The following is a 17,141-nucleotide window of genomic DNA, read 5'->3' on the forward strand; positions in this document are numbered from 1 at the left end:
GATTTTAAATGGGGTATTATGTATTTTCCAGTCACATGGTGCCATTTTATACCGTAATCAAGCAAATATGTTAACTTAAGTCGTCATAAAAAAAAATTCAGTTTATATCAAAAACAACTTTTAAAGAAACATAATTTTGCATCTGATTGCTTCGAAACTGGACTCCGTCTCTTTTGGAACCTCCAAACAAAAAGTCATGGAAAAGTGCAAATGTCTTTGTGACCTTCAGTTCAGAAAATGAAATTCACACATTATATGGACTCTGACACATGAAGCTAAATATGTCAAGTGTTTATTTCTTGTTAGCTTAATGATTACAGATAATGAAAAACCCCAAAAGTCAATGTCTTGGAAAATTAGAACAGTATTGTGAAAAAGTGAAACTTGCGGTGGCATGCCCTAATTAGCTAAATAAGTCAAAACACCTGCAAGGGTTTCCTGAGCCTCTGAATCACAGGTGTCAAACTCTAGTCCTTGAGGGCTGCTGTCTTACAACTTTGAGGTCTGTCTTTCTGTTAACACCTGATTACGAAAGTTAAGAGGTTTTATGAGGTAATCTGTTTACTTTAAAATAACTTTTTCCCTGCCACTATTTTTTTTAACTATTACCTAGAACTTGAATGTTGGGGTTTTTGATGAGCTCTATGCCACTATTGTCAAATTAAAATGTGAATAATCTTCATACTATACACATTTTACTGTCTGGAATGAGTGAAAATAATGTTGCATTTTTAAAAATATTGACCTTTGTTCTCTTTTGTCCTCCTTGGTGCTCTTTTCAGCGGAGGAAAGTTTCGTGTTCTTCCAGGATTTCAGCCTCGCAGAACTCCTCAGACTTGGAAATGTCATTCTGGTGGTAAGTCGTTGTTTTAATAGTTCATCATAGACCTGATGTAAACTTTTTATTGAAATTTATGGTTTGAAAATGAACCTAGTGAGTAACACAAACTGGCAAAGTTTTGAGAGTCCTGGTGAACAGACTGATTTTATGTCCCTAAAGCGTTTCCACGTACAGCAGCGAGAGCAGCTGATGTCAGCAAAACACACTTTTTGCTAAGTGCAATCTACAGTTTCCATCATCATTGCTCCATCTGTTCTTCTCTAAAGTTTACAGTTGTTCTTGTGAATTTTCTGCCACACATGGGATCATATTATTATTGTCCAGTTTGTGCTGAAATGACTGCAGCAGAAGCAGGTCCTCAACGTTTGAGTAGCAAGGTGTGTCCCTTTAACTGTTCCAGACTTCAACAGTCTCGGATCACATCGAGCCCCGACTCAAAATGAGTCAGGTTCATTTTACAGGAACTTTAGAAAAGAATTTACGATTACATTAAACAATAATTTTACAGCTAATATTGTTTGTGTTATCATTATACTCAGTTGACTAATAAGTAAGTGCTTGCACACATAACAGGGATGACAAGCGTTTTTTTTACGTTTTGTTTCTGACAGATTGCATTTCTGCATTCCTTAAATGACTTCTCTTGGTATGTCTTCCATTTTGACCGTCTTCTCTTGATGCACCACTCTGCCTGTCTTTGTTTACAATGAAAACAACGAAGCCATTTAGGGACCAAGTCATGCTTCTGGTTATAAAACGGATGAACTGACAGACGGTGCAACGTTTTAATCAGAGACTGGCAAGGTCTTAAAGTGAGAATAATTGGGGATTTTTCATTGAGTTATTGCAGGAACATAATCAATTCGCCAGTCCAAACATCCGTCTATTATCTTCTACTTTGGTCATCCTTCGTCCCCTCAGACGTCTTCCTAAATCGGCTATTCACGCCTTCTGGTTCCCTTCCCCATGGGTAGTGAGTCAAAGTCATTGATATTCTGACTTTTGACCTGTGCCTCATTTTTTGACTACCTTTCTAAATTGTGGATTATCTGTTTAATTTGATTTCATTCCTTAATAAAGATCCGGTCTTCTTCTTGGACTCTGAATGTTTGTCACGTAGTCCCCCCAGCGTGTTCTGGGGCCTGGTTTGTGATTATTTTTTTTCCCCCTGCAATCAGTGGGTCGCCGGTTTGGATCCTGGCTCCGTCATCTTGCCACTATCGGCGTGTGAGCAAATGACTGAAACACTGTGAGGTCTTTTTACCTGGATGCGTCCAGTGAGATGCGTCCTAATCTTAGGGCATAATCTTTTTTATGCATTAGGTTATTGTAGAACAGGTTTGTGCGTGGGTACGAATATTGTTATGTAAGATTATTAGTAATATGTGGCTGGAGATTTACCGTCATGAGCTGTTTCCTCATTTTTTGTTTCCTCAATTTATTGGTATTCACTGTTGGTGTATTTCTTGTCATTTTTACCTTTTAGGTGTGGCTCCCTTTACTCCTCCCAACCTGCTAATTGCTTAACTCTATCAGCTGGCATAAACACTGCAGTGCTTCATTCTGCTTCCTTATCTATCTTACTTACTTGTTCCAAACCAAAAGAGCCTGCCTCTGGTGTTGTTGAGTGAGATGATTTACCAGTTATACACGGAGCAAACGCATACCAATGCTAGTCTCTCTGGTCAATCTCTCTGGTAAATTTTAATTCATTTAAACCCGTATGCATAGTGGAGACCGCTTTACATAAATGCTTCATTATTTCTAACCTGCTATTTTTCAGGAAGCCAGCTGGCTTTCTGCTAGCTGCTAAAAGTTGGGTTGGAAGAAGCCTTGGATCCAAAATGAATTAATCTGCTGTTTGTGTATCCAGTAACTGTCTCCTGGTCCCAAAATAATCCTGAAACAGGCTCATCTTGGCTCCCCACAGAAAAGAATGTTAAAGAACTATAGCTTTCCCAAGAGAAAATATTGTCCCTGATTACATCGACAAACTGTTTATTTGTCCTGAGAGAAGGTTGCATTTGAAACCACAGTTCTGCATGCTGCACGCATTTGTTAAAAAAACCAAGAGTGGTTCTTTGTTCATCGGACTTACTCATTGGACATCCTTCTGTTCCCAAGAATGGTTCAAGTAAGGAGTTGTGTTTGGGCAAAGAAAGTTGGTTTAAGATGAAACAATTGGAACATTGTTTGCTTCATTTTGTGGTGCTGAATCGTTTGAGTGCAAACAGGCCAAGTCAGAGTTTTAAAAAGTGGCGCAAAAAGTGGGTATGCACGGTATGCCGCGCATAGACTGAGTTAGAGGGGGCGCCAAAACGATGTGGGGAATATTTTTCTAGTCAGCATTTTCTGTATTTAACAGCTGTTTGTGCATGCATGAAATGATCAGAAATAGAGAAACGGTACTGATTAGGGTCCAATCATTAGGCGCACCCCCACCCAATCGTCCTGCCGCCCCTCCAGGTAGATTGAGCACGCGCCCCTTCCAGATCTCGCTGAGGCACGTTTTTTTCTTTTAAATTTGAATGGCAGTTCATTCCACAACATGGAGCTAAAGATGGGGCGGCAGAAAAAAAAACAACCTCCGGGCGTAAAGTAGAATAATGAAGAGGGGGAGGAATAAAGATGTTGGAGAGACGAAGAAAAGCTTTTCAAAGTGGTTGAAAGACAGAAGATAAGTAATGTCAGTGTATCAACAAGAGGGTTGTAAATATTCAGGTTAGCTTAAGCTAGGCTACAATGACAGGCGGTTGTTGTCTTGTTAGGGTTGACTGTTAATTGTTATGTGCCTTATTGAACCGATACCGGGCGCAATTTGTTCGGTATTTCTATATATGTCTGACCTGTCACACAAATCTCAATAATAATGACCAAAACAAAACATGGTAAATATTAAGGTCAGCTAAATTATCCTGGCGGGAGCTAAATAGGACCCCTGGACGCTGTTGTCATGGTTACCTGGAGACGGACACTACGCAGCCGCAGTGAGCTGCTATCAACCCGCGTCTTTTTAAAATGGCCACCCGATAAAACACCGTCCTTAGAAGCAAAACCTCTGGCAAAAAATACAGACGGTAGTGGGAAGACGGACATTCCGGGCTGAATAATTTCACTAACCTCAGAACCTAAAGAACCAGACATCAGAGTCTCTTCATCTCTCAATCATTTCCTGAGACCGAAAAATAATATAAATGGCAATTTAAAGAACAAATCATACAAATAGATTAATAAATAAATTAATAAATATTCTGAAGAGAAATCGTTTATTTTTTAAACATTAAAAAAGTTTGTTAGGATTGTGTAGGAAAAACGTTGATATCTTTTATAAATACAGTGTTTTGTGGTCAATATCATTTCACCATTTTATTAATGTGGGTTGCCAGTTTGGATCAGGCTTCCTGTCAAGCTATAAGAATGTTAGAAAACATGATGACAAAAAGCCTCAGACCTGCAGCCCACAGGCGGTTCTAGACACAGGCTAACAGAAGTGGCTCTTTGGCTCACTTATATATTAGGTTATGAAATATTGCCCTGTTTTTTGTTTCATTCTTTTTTTTGTTTTCTAGGCTGAAATTTATTAACACATTTATTATTATTTATACTTTAATTAAAGATGAGTTGTACAAGTTTATGTGTGTATCAAACAAATTAATCTTCAGTGTCACTATAGCCCTTAGACTCAAAAAGGTTGGTGACCCTTGTCCTAGGACTTTGCAGGGAGACACTTGAGTTTAAATGTCTTTACACAATATTACTATTGTTGTTGTGATGATGTTGTTGTTGTGTTGTGATGTATCTGATAAGTCAGATCAGATGCAGTGTCCAGTCAGTAACTGTTATCCGACAAGGACATCATTTAAATAATAAAAAAAGAAAAATCATTTTTATGTGCTTTGACTGCTGTAATTTTAAACCTACTTAACACAAAATTAATGTAATTTGGCTGTGAGGATGGAGAGAAAGAAAAGATGAATCAGGACAGACAGGGGAAGGCAACAGGTTGGTCTAATATTAGGTGGAAATGAGGGAACAAGCAATATTTTTTAAGCATTATTTTTAAAAACTATAGTAAGATCTGTAATTCTTTACAATTAATATATAATACTTTTTTGACCATATGATTTAGTGGAGAACACTAAAGACGAGGGGTGAAGGAGTGAAGTCAGTGATGGAGGAAACAAATGATGACATCAGGAAGGAATAATAGCATTAGGGAGGTAACAAAAACCTAAATACCGTGATGGTTTGAATTTAATTACTGTATTTTATAAGTGCAGGAATAAGGGAGAGCTATAGGGACATATTAAACCTGGGGAAGGAGAGGCGTGACATGTTCGCATACACGTCAGAAAGTATGTAGTTGCGCCCCTGGTTTTAAAAAGTGGTTTTGTAAAGTTAATGACTGGAAAAGACTTACCATTCGTATCTTTGTGCTAAAGCTAAAAGCTGTATTAATGGTAACATGCTACTCACTATTTGTGCTGCTGTCATCACAACCTTTTCTATTCATGCAACAAATGGGCGAAACACACTTTCAGGATTGTTAATATTGGTATCAATTGTACTGCAATGGTACCTTAAGCACTAAATAATTATTAGTTATTCATAGACTATGAATCACAGCCAACCAAGCCTGTTACTTAACAGATACTAAAAAAAATCTGTGGCACCCTGACCTATGTGGTAATTGAATTGTGTTTCTTGCAGACAAAAGGCGATGTGGGATTGTTAATTTACTATGACATGATGTCTTCTGATATACTAAGCCACGATTATCGACAAAACGTGGGATAAGAGTGAAAACAGCTGGTTTGTTCCAGAAATCTGGAATCAACCAAGTCTGGAATCATGTTCCAGCTGTCTGGTGGTAATTACACAAAACAGAAATTAGAGGCTTATGTTTAAGAAAATATAATCTTGTGTAGGTGTGACCAAATCCCTTTGTTTACCCTGAAATCTCCACTTTTGACTTTAATAAGTTTTTTTTAGGGTACTAAATTGTGACGTCTTCCCCGACCTGCTGCCTAGTCGTTAGCAGATGATGAGGACGACAAAGTAGAAAACAAATTCCTTTCATACCTTCCCGGTTGCAGCAAATGGGGGGAGGAGTGCAGCTTTTACATAACAGGCATACGTGTTTCTGTGTGTGACAAAGGTGCTAAATTTCCCCTTAGGTCAAATTGACACTAAAACTATGAAAAGGTGGTGCAGAGTGAGAGTTTGTCTATTAAATTCACTGAGGAAGATGAAGATGTAACCCAAGACTGGTGTGTAAAATCTTGTTGACTTGTGAAAGCCTACCAAAAGTTTATTTGATTATTCTTCCTTAGCACATAGGGAAGTGTCCTCTTTTACTTTATATTTGGAAATCTAAATAAGATCACTCCAACCTTGCGTCAAAGTGAGGCGCCATAGCCACTGCAGATCAAATAAACCAACAGATCAAGAGCAGAAGAAAATAAGAATCACACTTTGTTTTTAGCAGAACGAGAGCTGCTATTTCCCTAACTAGATAATGTATCTCAGCTAACAAAAGCGACATTGATTTGCTTTATCAAGTTATTTCATTTTCTTCTGTAGCAGACTGTTCACAAAACCGCACACCTACCACCCACCGAATCCATAACAACACACAGGAGAGCAACTGACCTGCTGCATTTTCAGGCCAGAGTAGTCGGGAAACTCAATTTGACTGGACCTGAGACGACCAAAAATATCAAGCTGTTATTTGGTCTGGCCCACTTTCACATCCAGTAAAAGCGAACCAAGCTGGTGTAAACTGGCAGACCAGTGGGCAGCGCCTCTGGTCCATTGTCCAGAGGCTAGTCCTCCACTAAGCTGTCCTGGGTCGCAAGTTTTCCTTTCCACTCTCTGGACCCTTTTCCTGTCTACAAAGCTGTTGAATGAAGACCACTAGTGCCACAGAAAACCTTAAAATGAAAAAGAAAAAATGTAAAAAATCGACTGTGTAACTGACTGAGAGCAATGCAGCCGTACAGAAGCATGACGGAAAGCAGAACGATTTGATGAGCTCTTAAGGTTGACCAGGGTTGATATGAAGGTTTACATGTGCTTTCACACCTGCCTAAGTGAGCTGTTCAAGGAAAACAACTTTTGCTCCCTCTAAAGCACTCCGTAGAGTCAAGAAGTGGCATTGGCTAATCTGAAATCTTAAAAATGCATTCAGGCATAATTGCTTTAAAGTTATTTTATGGTACTTTAAGTGTGACAAATGAGCTACAACGTATGACTACACTGGCAAAACACGAGGCTAACGTAAATACAGGTCTCATTTGATTATCCGAGTTTAACCGTGGATAATCTCCGCTCTTAGTTTCTGCATCATAACTAACATTTCCGTCTATTTCGAGAGGCCCGCAAGGTATTCGTTATGACGATTTAGTCATCTTTGTCACATCTGCGCACTTTCAAAGGTTTCTTTGCATTTGCGGAATGAATGAGTGAAGCTTCTGAATCAGAACCGTATTTCACTCGTCTCCAGGTGTGTGCCGAGAGCCGCGCGACGCCGTTCATCCCGTTCTTTCAGACATAGCTCCGTCAGGTGTGGCGGCATCCGATGCATCCGATCCAGCACCGACCAGTCTTCCCATTGTGTCAAAGAAAACGTGTTAAAACAGCTGGCTACAATTCAGACATGCAAACATTCGGGAGTGAATAGGGATTTGGAAAACGGAGCCGAGACACACAAAGCACATTCCAGATAGACGAAGATTAAATTGAATTAAATTACACAGGCTTTTCAATGGAAAGAAAATATAATGATTGACTATTTTGCAGTTGCATTCACCTCTCCACCCCCTCTTTTTTAAAACCACATTTATGAAGCACCTTTTTCACAGTTTTGACATAATGCAGTTTAATTCTTGCCACATTAAAAGCAAAGACCAGAACATTAAGTGACTGTGTGTTTACTTTGCACCGTTCCAAATGGCAGACAAACAAAGGCTGTTGAGCAACGGCAAAACTGCTTGGAATGTTGTGAAGAAATTGTCAGTCATTTGTTATTAAAATGATAAGATATGCCTTAGGCTGTGTCATTCAGAACCGGTTTCAGGAGTTTTTTTTAGTTCAGGACTCAGAAGTGTTAAGTACGCTATGATTGTGAGGTTGGTATATGTGTACCTTTTAAACAAAGAGATCTCTTAGGGGTTGATTTTGTTTTTCGCAGTTTCTAAACCTAAAGCAAATATGAACCAAGATGTTTTTTTAATTACATTTTTGGCACTCGTGGCCTTTATTGAACAATTACTTGACAGGAAAGAGGGTGGTGAAAGAACGTGTAACAAATGGCTCAAGCCTGGGAACAAAACCCAGGACAACAAAGCCAATGACTGCAGCCTGATCTACCGGCTAAGTTTCCCAAAGCCCCTGGAAGAAATTTAAAATCAATGTTTGCTACTGAATCGGTATTTATTACTTGGAAAGAAATAAGTGGTGTGAAAGTAATGCTTCTGAAATAGTTTATTTTCTAGTTTTCTTTATGGGTTCTTTTCTTTTAAAACATAATCCCACTTTATTTGATGAGCCAAGGGCAATTTATTATTATTTTCAACTGGAAACATATAATCGCACTGAGAAAGTGACTCAGTGCAATTGTCTGACTTTCAGCCAGTCAAACAAAAAATTTATATCAGATTTTGTTTTTCCATAAATAACGAAATCTCATTGTGAAGCCTCACTGCACTAATGACACTCTTCCATGTAGCTCCTCTTTGCTTTTACTTTTGTTCTTCTAAATTCCTAAAAAAGGGACCAGAATTTCAAAGTTTTACAAAAAAGAGATCAGAAATCAGAACTTTTGCTAACAATGTGTAAAGTGTAGTAAGAGGTGGGTGGTGGAGAAATAAAACCCTTAAAGTTTAAACTACTTGTTGGAACATTGCTGTATCATCAACTATAAATGAAACTGGTTAGGAATGTGTTATTTGGACACTTCGCATATCTGAATAAATACAGTAATTGGACACAAAAGACGGACAACCCCAACACGGTTCCCAAATGGCGTCTGTAAATATTCCTGTGCTCTATTTTAACATAGCACGACCATGGATGGTATACATTTTTACTTTATAGTGCTTGGATTGTGTTTTGACATCTTTTACTAACCACCTGAGTTTAATTCCAAACCTTTGCTGTTTTGACCTACAAAATTAAGTAAAAATAAAAAATTAAAAAATGGAGTTCAACGAGTGCAAAACACCTCCAGCAAGATTCCAGACTCCAGATGTTAATCAGAACCACTGTATCATTGTATCAGGACACGCAAAACTGAAAATTCCCGTCCAGGGCCATTTTGAACAAGTGTGAAATAAAGAAACGTGCACTCGCAACCCACCGAGAAACACCCCAGGTTTTGTGGAAAGCAAAACAAAGGAGATGACCCTACTTGACACTGAAAAAAGAAAATAACAGGATGACCCCATCTTTTTTTTGTTTTTTTTGTTTTTTGTTTCATCGTTCCATGAAACGATGAAGGAAACTTGTGCGGCCAGTTTCTGGAATGACACAAAAGAAGAAGATAAGATGTGTTGTGCTAACAGAGCGTGTCGCCCTGAGCTGTGATTATTATTATTATTATTTTTTTATCAGCATACAACTTCTGTCTCCATTATGGCTGATATGACGAGCTGTTAAGTTGACCAATACAAAACACTTGATTCTACCTTTTTTAACAATCATCCACTCGTTGCCATTGCATCTGTTCTTTTCTTTCTCTTAAAGAGAAAATATTTTGTAATTTCCAGACACATAGTGCCGTTTTATAGCACAAACTATGAACAGTTGTTTTAAAAAAGCTAAGTATATCAAACATGGCTTTGCAATATAATTCCTTGAACTTGGGCCTGAATTTTCTACTCTTTCAGACAATTCAGCACGTCATCACAACTATACATGCCACCTTCGCTCCATTTATAGGGCTTCTGAACCCCAGTTTTTACAAGATGACACTTATTAAACTTGATCAAATCTAAATAAATAATTGATCTTAGTTTTGTGGGTTATGTGTTATTGTCAGAGAACCACGTTTCCTTTCAGTAAACCTTAACGGGTTTCCATGGGAGCTCATTGAAGTGGGTATGAAACCCGGAAACTGTCCCAAACTGCAGAAATACAAAATGGAGGTTTGAATTACAGCACCAGAAAGGCATCGAAACCTCTGTAACTTCAAGTTTAAAGCTCCAAGGAATCTTGAATATATTTAGGGCCTTGGCGATGAAGTGCCCCGACCATCAGGACTAATATTTTAAACTGTGTCCCATAATATACAGGGAGCTTGGTGCAAGGAGGCTGGAAGAGGTGTAACGTCTTCTCTTTTGTCCTCATTAGGAATCTTTCTGCTCCATTTTGTAAAGTCTGAAGGTGATACAAACAGAGAAACTGTGTGGCTGACAGGGTCCAGGGCCTGTGCTAAAGTGATAGCACTAAATCAGTTTCCTACTTTGATATGTGTTGGTACAGAAGACATCGCTAATTGTTCCCTTCAATCAATTTAATTTTTCACCTTCAGAGTTAGTAATTACTAATAATTACATTCCCAACACATTCATTGTTTTAAGTTCTGCTGATCAACCCATTTCTCAAGTTGGATGGAAAATGGAGGATGATATGAGGTCTCCATTCGTTGTAGGTCGGCGGACTGAAGAGCTGCGAATCACAACATCACACTTGTCTTGCAAATCCACTTTCTCTTTGCAGTTCATAGCTGTTGAAACAGGTTTTTAAATACCTTCCGAGGTTGAACAATGGTGTAATATTAGTGAATTCCACCCCCACCCGCCGTTCTGCGTCGGGACATTTCAGCAGATTGTGAGGCATAATAGACACGAAACAAAAGGACTTTTTGAGAGAGGCTTTGGAAACTCCAGAGGTGTGTCAAATCTGCTAAAACATCCGGTTCAAATGTTGTATTTTGCATTTCATAAGCATTTCAAATTCAATAAGTCTAAGGTCAGAGAGTGAATTAGCTTAGGTTTTACTTAAAAAAAAAAAAATTAAAAAGCTGATGATCTGCCTCTGGAGGGGAAAATTGCAGCAATAACACTCTCATCTGGAATTAAAGAGAAGCCGTCCATCCTGTTAAATCGGCTGGTTCACTGGAAATAATTTGAGAGTGTTGGTGTGAACTTTCGTAGCTCAAGCACCTCATTATAGCCTGGACTCCAAGCTTGTCGAACTGGAGACAATTAAGATAATTTGACATTTGATTTAAAACCCGACGCGATCGCTGCTATCAAGCAGCCACACCCTGGACTTGCCCTGCAGAAGAAGAGCTCATACCTTAGTGTGAGATCCGCAGGTTGCGATTATGATTCGGATTATTTGCCATCATGCCTTTTTCAGCGCTATTAACCTCTATAAATTAGTGTATTATCTATATACAGTACAGACCAAAAGTTTGGACACACTTTCTCATTGAATTCAATGAAAAAGTGTGTCCAAACTTTTGGTCTGTACTGTGTATATATATATATATATGTATATATGTATGTATTTTTAACCATTGTGAAACACATTGCTTGTGAGCGAGCAAGTTTTGTGCTATAGTGATTGCTTCAGCATGCAGCAAAATTTGCACTGAATGCAGCCTATTGTTATGAAATAATGGGTTATTTTAATATCCTTTATGTGCCAGAGGTTTGATGTTTGGTTTTTTTAAACAACACTCTTCAAGAGAAGCTCTGAATTTTAGGTTCTTTCTTTCACCACACAGTGGCGCTGTGGCTCCAGATTTTATACCGCCTTTTTTTTTTTGCACTGAAACAGTTGCATTAAAACCATGCTGTGTGCAGTTCAGTACATTTAGTGTTGCACAGAAATATCCGAATCATGCTTCTACTTTTATTTCATTATTTATTACATATTTAATCAGTGATATGAGTGGAGCACATAAAGGTACAAGAGAGTTTCTTTGAGCTCTGCAGCTGATTTTATTGTCTAAACATATTTTTGGATTTTTATATACTGTATATATATATATATATATATATATATATATATATATATATATGTATATAATTTCCCTTCAAAAAGCTGAGAGGACTTTGTAGGACATGTGAAATCTGTTCAGACATATTTCAAAATCTAATCATGTCACTTTTATTACAGTACTCTGTCGTTTCTGGACCACCTTAAAGCAGATTCAAAACACAGATCCCACCTCTCTCCCTTTCTGCTCGTCAACGGGAACAGAAATTAAAATTTCAGAGGCAAAGGGTGAGATTGACACTTAGATATGTTTGGCGAACTTCTGAAAAGGTCACGCCAAAGAGAGGCTCCAAATGTCAAACATGCGTCTCTGAAGTTTAAACCTTTGTAAGATCTGATGGTGGGATTTTTATTTTTTTACTTTTTTGTCTGACTTCAAAAATGTCATTACTCATATTTTGAGAGCAATTTTTTTTAATTTAATTTTAGAGAGTAGTGATAGAATGCTGGACTACCAATGCATATGTAGGGAAAATTGTGAATATTATCATTTTAGCTTTAACAAACCAAAAGAAACCCAACCTATACTGACTTGGTTTCATTCTCAGTAAACAATTATCAGTATAAGTATGAATGCTGTGAATATTTTATGTGTGTATTTTTTTTATTTTATTTGGATGATTATCATGGCAAAAGAAAAAAATTATTGCAAGAAACAAATCTTTTTATATTCCACATTAACTTAAAAATTAAATCAAATAAAATAGAACGTGTTAAAACTAAAATACCTTGAGCTGCCCTGTTGCTATTTCATTTAAAATCTGTCCAGACATATTTCAAAATGTCTAGCTTTCGTAGCAGTGGCGCGTATGTGCAGCGCATGTTGGGTTGTGACGTCAAAAAACTCCATCGCAATCTGAGATCACAATATGAATGACAAAATTTGCATAAAGCTTTTTTTTCCTCTCCACGCTCCATTGAATACTAAAGTGAAGCTGAAGACAAAAATCTCCCATTTGCAGGACTTCCTGATTGGTGGATTTCACTTCTCTTGACAATAAATATGACTGCTTACGTTCTTGTCTATAAGAAAGTCGCACTCTCTGTCCTTGTGACAGAAAACGAACCTAACTTAAAAACAACCCACCAATCAGGTTTTTTTAGGAACATGTTGAGACACAACCACCATTTTTCTCTCAAGATATAAACTTCAACCGACAGTAGTCGTATCTATTTGTTCATCTGTGATATTCCAAATCAATCAACCATTCAACCATATTTTTCTTAGTAAATCTTTAACTCAATCCACCAGATTTTAATGCAAGTCAAATTTATGGGGATCTTATGGGTTTTTATGATAGTGCTGTTGTGATTTTCCACAAATCTCAACCTCCCCATCTCACAAGATAAAAAAATAAATAAAATAAAATCCTGGTTGTGGAACAAAATCTTGGAAATGGGCATTAATGAAGTGACATTCACATCCCAAAAAGAGACGTAGGATGAAACAACCAGCATATGTGTGTATTCTCTCAGCAAAGGGTGAAGGATAATATCCTGATAAGAAAAATGGTTAAGCTTACTTTTTTTTTTTTTGGATTATATTTGCTCTATTGCTCTGTGTGTGCTCCTACTCTGGATGTAACCAAGATGGCGGATGTATTTTGAGCAAATATCACTGACCTTTTTTTGCCCTTGGTGACCTTTCGAACCACAATCTCATTTCCAACAGTGATAACCACCTGAGACCCTATACAGACGGAAAGGGTATATTAACGGCACGGAAGGCAATTGTAATGTGGCAAATGTCACTGTTTGAGGGGTGAATCTCCAAGGCGAGCGTCTGCTCACCTCCCACGCAGGTAACATATCTGAGGCTTTTTCACTTGAAAAGAGGGCAGTCATTTTTTAATTTTGGAAATAAGTGACTCCCTAATTGAGTCTTCTGTTTTCATCCCAGGTGTTAGACCTTTGGATGTTTCTTTTTTGATTATTTCTTTGTCTGTTTGCATGGATCTTGCCATTTCAAAAAATGTCATTGTGTTAGTTCATTTATTCTCAATGTTTGTGTTTTGGACTTGCTTCCGAAGATTAATTAGTTTCAGGTTTTTCCTTGGCTATGTGGTTTCCCTGTGTCTAAGCTTTGTTTCATTAGCCATTCCTCAACCCATCAGCCTGCTTCTTCTTCTTTGGTGCTCATTGGCGGTTGGCAAACAACAAATCCCAGCCCAGATGCTTTCCATCTCCTAATTTCCCTTTGCCTGCACTCTCTCTCATCTGTCGCTCATTCTCATCTGATTAGCTCCTCTGGTTCCTCTGTTCATTGTCCAAAGTGCATGTGTGGCATTTTGGTTTCACTAACTGTGTTTTCATTGACCATAAAGTTCCACAACTTGGAATTATGAAAATACATTTGCTTGCTGGCAACGGGCCAGTTGTGGGGATAAAAAGGATGCTTTGGTTTTTCAGCTGAATCAAAACTGGCGTTTTGGCGCAAAACTGCAATGGAAACACATTTTTTTTTTGCATCATGCCAGTTTGAGTACAGCAGCATCGCTCTTATTTGAGAGCATTGGTCTCTCTGGACTATGTACAGCTGGCTCCACCAGAGGACTTATAGCAGTGTATAGTTCATCTAAACTTGAGTTTGTACTGTGAAAGTATTGAATCCATCGCTCTTCTGTAAAATTGGCCACTTAAAATGGTGCGCATGTAGCCCCTCTCAAGTATAAGGGGCTTGCTGCTCCAAAGTCTTAGAAAGATGCTCATGACTCCTGCGATGGCTAATGGATAATTTTTAATGATTTATCAGGTGAACAAGCTTATTTATGTTTGATTTTAATTAAACTTCCTATTTAATGGAAACACCACAATTGGGAATTTGTTGGGGTTTTTTTCGACATTAGCAGAATACCGAAAAAGTTTTGCGCACATTTGAAATAGAAACATAGCTATTGTTCTCCACTGGCTCTTTCCATTTCACTCCATTTAAATCCTGTTTCTTTTTTTTTCTTTTAAGTCATTCTTATCTGCAAGTTTTTAACACCCGGGTTCTCCTTTATTACCAAACATGTCAACTTCATAATGTTGGGTTCAACTTTTAGAGAAAGTTGCCCATTCACAGACAGGGCATGTTATTATAATGACCTAATGAAAAACTGGTTCTAAGACATTTTTTAAATAAACCAATAAAAACCTGGCAAGTACATGGTTGCATGAGCGTGAGAAACTCTGGCAATACAGTGTTTCTGGGAAATCTATACACAATCAAGACTTTCTTGTGGTCATGGGTTAACACTGTTTTCAGAAATTGGAAAACCGGTTTTGGGTCTGTCAACATCAAACCATCCTGCTCTTCAGACTGCATATTTTTAGATTTGTCGTTACTCTAAAGCACGTGACTTAAGAAGAACGTATTGCCTCCGCGGTTTCCACTAAGTTACTCAGAGGCCTGTCAGTGAGGTATCAAATCGAGCCGCTGCTGGCTGGCAGCACGTGAAAGTGGAGACGTGTCCAAAATATTTCAAGCATTTCACTTGGTAATTAATTGCCAGGAAGGAGGAATAACAGCTCGGTAAATTACAGTATGTGTCTGCGGGAAAATGTGCCTCCAGTTCTCGCATACTATCACTTTGTGGTTTGTTTTCCAGTCTAAACGTGTTTGGCTTTCAAACGTTTTGCGTACTGTGAAGTGTTTCTCATGTACTAGATAAGGAGAAGCTTTTTGTTCGTTGAGTAGAGGCGTATTAAATGAAATTTAATGAACAAGTCTATAAAACAATGAGTTAAATTAGGCAGTTGCTAGCTAAGTCTAGGAGAAAGAATTTAAAATGACAGGTTATGAAGGAACAACAACAGGCCAAAGTAAAAAGAAAACAAGAAAGGAATGAGAGATTACCAAGGTGGTGGAAGATGAGTAACAAACAACAGGTGGTGACAGAGTGAGCTCAGGATGAAGTGAACGTGTTGAGGACATCTAGGGGCACAGACAGGTAACAAAGAAAACACATTTAGACACAGACACAGAAAAAACAAAAACTACATTGTATAGCAATATGCTTATATTGGTTAGCAGAACAATGTGCTTTCTTAAGCAGCAGAAACCCATTGTGTTTGGTGTAACTCTGTCATTTTTAAAAAATTCAGTTACATTCGTTTAATTTTTGTTGATATTTTACATACTAGTCCTAAGAAAATGCCATAGGAGGCTTTTTTATTTTTATTTTACGTATATATGATATAGCGTTGTACTCTAAATACATTTATTTACTGTTGCCAGGACACTAAATTGTCTTATGTAACGAAACCAGTTCGAAATAAAGGTAAAAGGTTACATAAAGGAACACTTTGTGACTAACTCTCCACAATGTGCTGTCAGTTTTTTGTTTGTTTTTTAGTCCAGTACGTTCCGGAGCAGATTACATGTAGCAAGTCAAATCAAGGCACTTTTAAAGTGACAGTACATTTGGACGTAGTCATAGCTAACTCTTAGTACCTGCTGTTGGTATACAGTCTGTAATTTCATGTCTGCTGAATCTTTGCTATTAACTGAGCAGATCTCATTAGCTAATACTAATTCCTCTAGGTTTGACCCATGCACAATTACATTTCTTTTGAGATGATTTATCAACAAGTTGTATCAAAACTGAGAGAAACATGCTAGCACTAGCTTACCATATCAGAAGCTTTCGTGAGGACAAAATCGCTGACTTTTGAGGAAAATTGAACTCAGTCAAAAGAAAATTCCTTATCCCAATATTAGCTTCAGAAAGATGCATAAGGTAATATCTTAGGTTTCAGATATAATGAGTGACATACTGTATTCTTTCATAATTGATAGTAATTCATCTAGTGCATTTTTACATGATAATCTTTCCCTCCTGGACCATCATTGTCAACCTACAGCATAACTTTACCAGTTAAAAATAATAACATACACTAATAATGTGAGTATGTTGATTGAAAAACACTATTTAACTGGATTCCATTTTCTCTTGCCAGGCAGTGGAAATTTTCACATACATTTGCAATTATATTTCTTCTCAATTGTAGTCACTGACATGACAATATCAATCAGTTTAAATTTTTAAGAGTTGAGGTCCCACATGTTTTGTACACATATTTGCTCTGAATGCGTCTGTTCACATGTAAAAATACTGAATCAGACTTTGGCAACATTCAATAATATCCAGTAATAAAGTGGTTTGACTAGTGAGTAAGAGGCAGTAAAGTTAAGTGATTAAAACCAATTAACTCCGCATAGCAGAGCCAAAACACACCATCACAATGACAAAGTTAGATTTAAGTTGCTACGTAAGTTGCTTATTAAGAGACTTTTTTTTAGTTATAC

The 17,141-nt window shown here is 37.7% G+C and overlaps 1 long non-coding RNA gene across 1 annotated transcript in view; it reads left to right on the forward strand.

Moving 5' to 3' along the window:
• The first annotated feature begins 454 nt into the window (after positions 1-454).
• LOC114149203 (uncharacterized) overlaps positions 455-17,141 on the forward strand; it is a 53,672-nt gene continuing 36,985 nt past the window's right edge. Inside the window, exons 1-2 of the long non-coding RNA XR_003596464.1 lie at positions 455-552; positions 783-856. This is a non-coding gene — a long non-coding RNA (uncharacterized LOC114149203). The remainder of the gene's footprint in view (positions 553-782; positions 857-17,141) is intronic.

This window comes from Xiphophorus couchianus, chromosome 8 (genome assembly GCF_001444195.1).
Source record: "Xiphophorus couchianus chromosome 8, X_couchianus-1.0, whole genome shotgun sequence".
In the NCBI taxonomy this organism is placed as follows: Eukaryota; Metazoa; Chordata; class Actinopteri; order Cyprinodontiformes; family Poeciliidae; genus Xiphophorus; species Xiphophorus couchianus.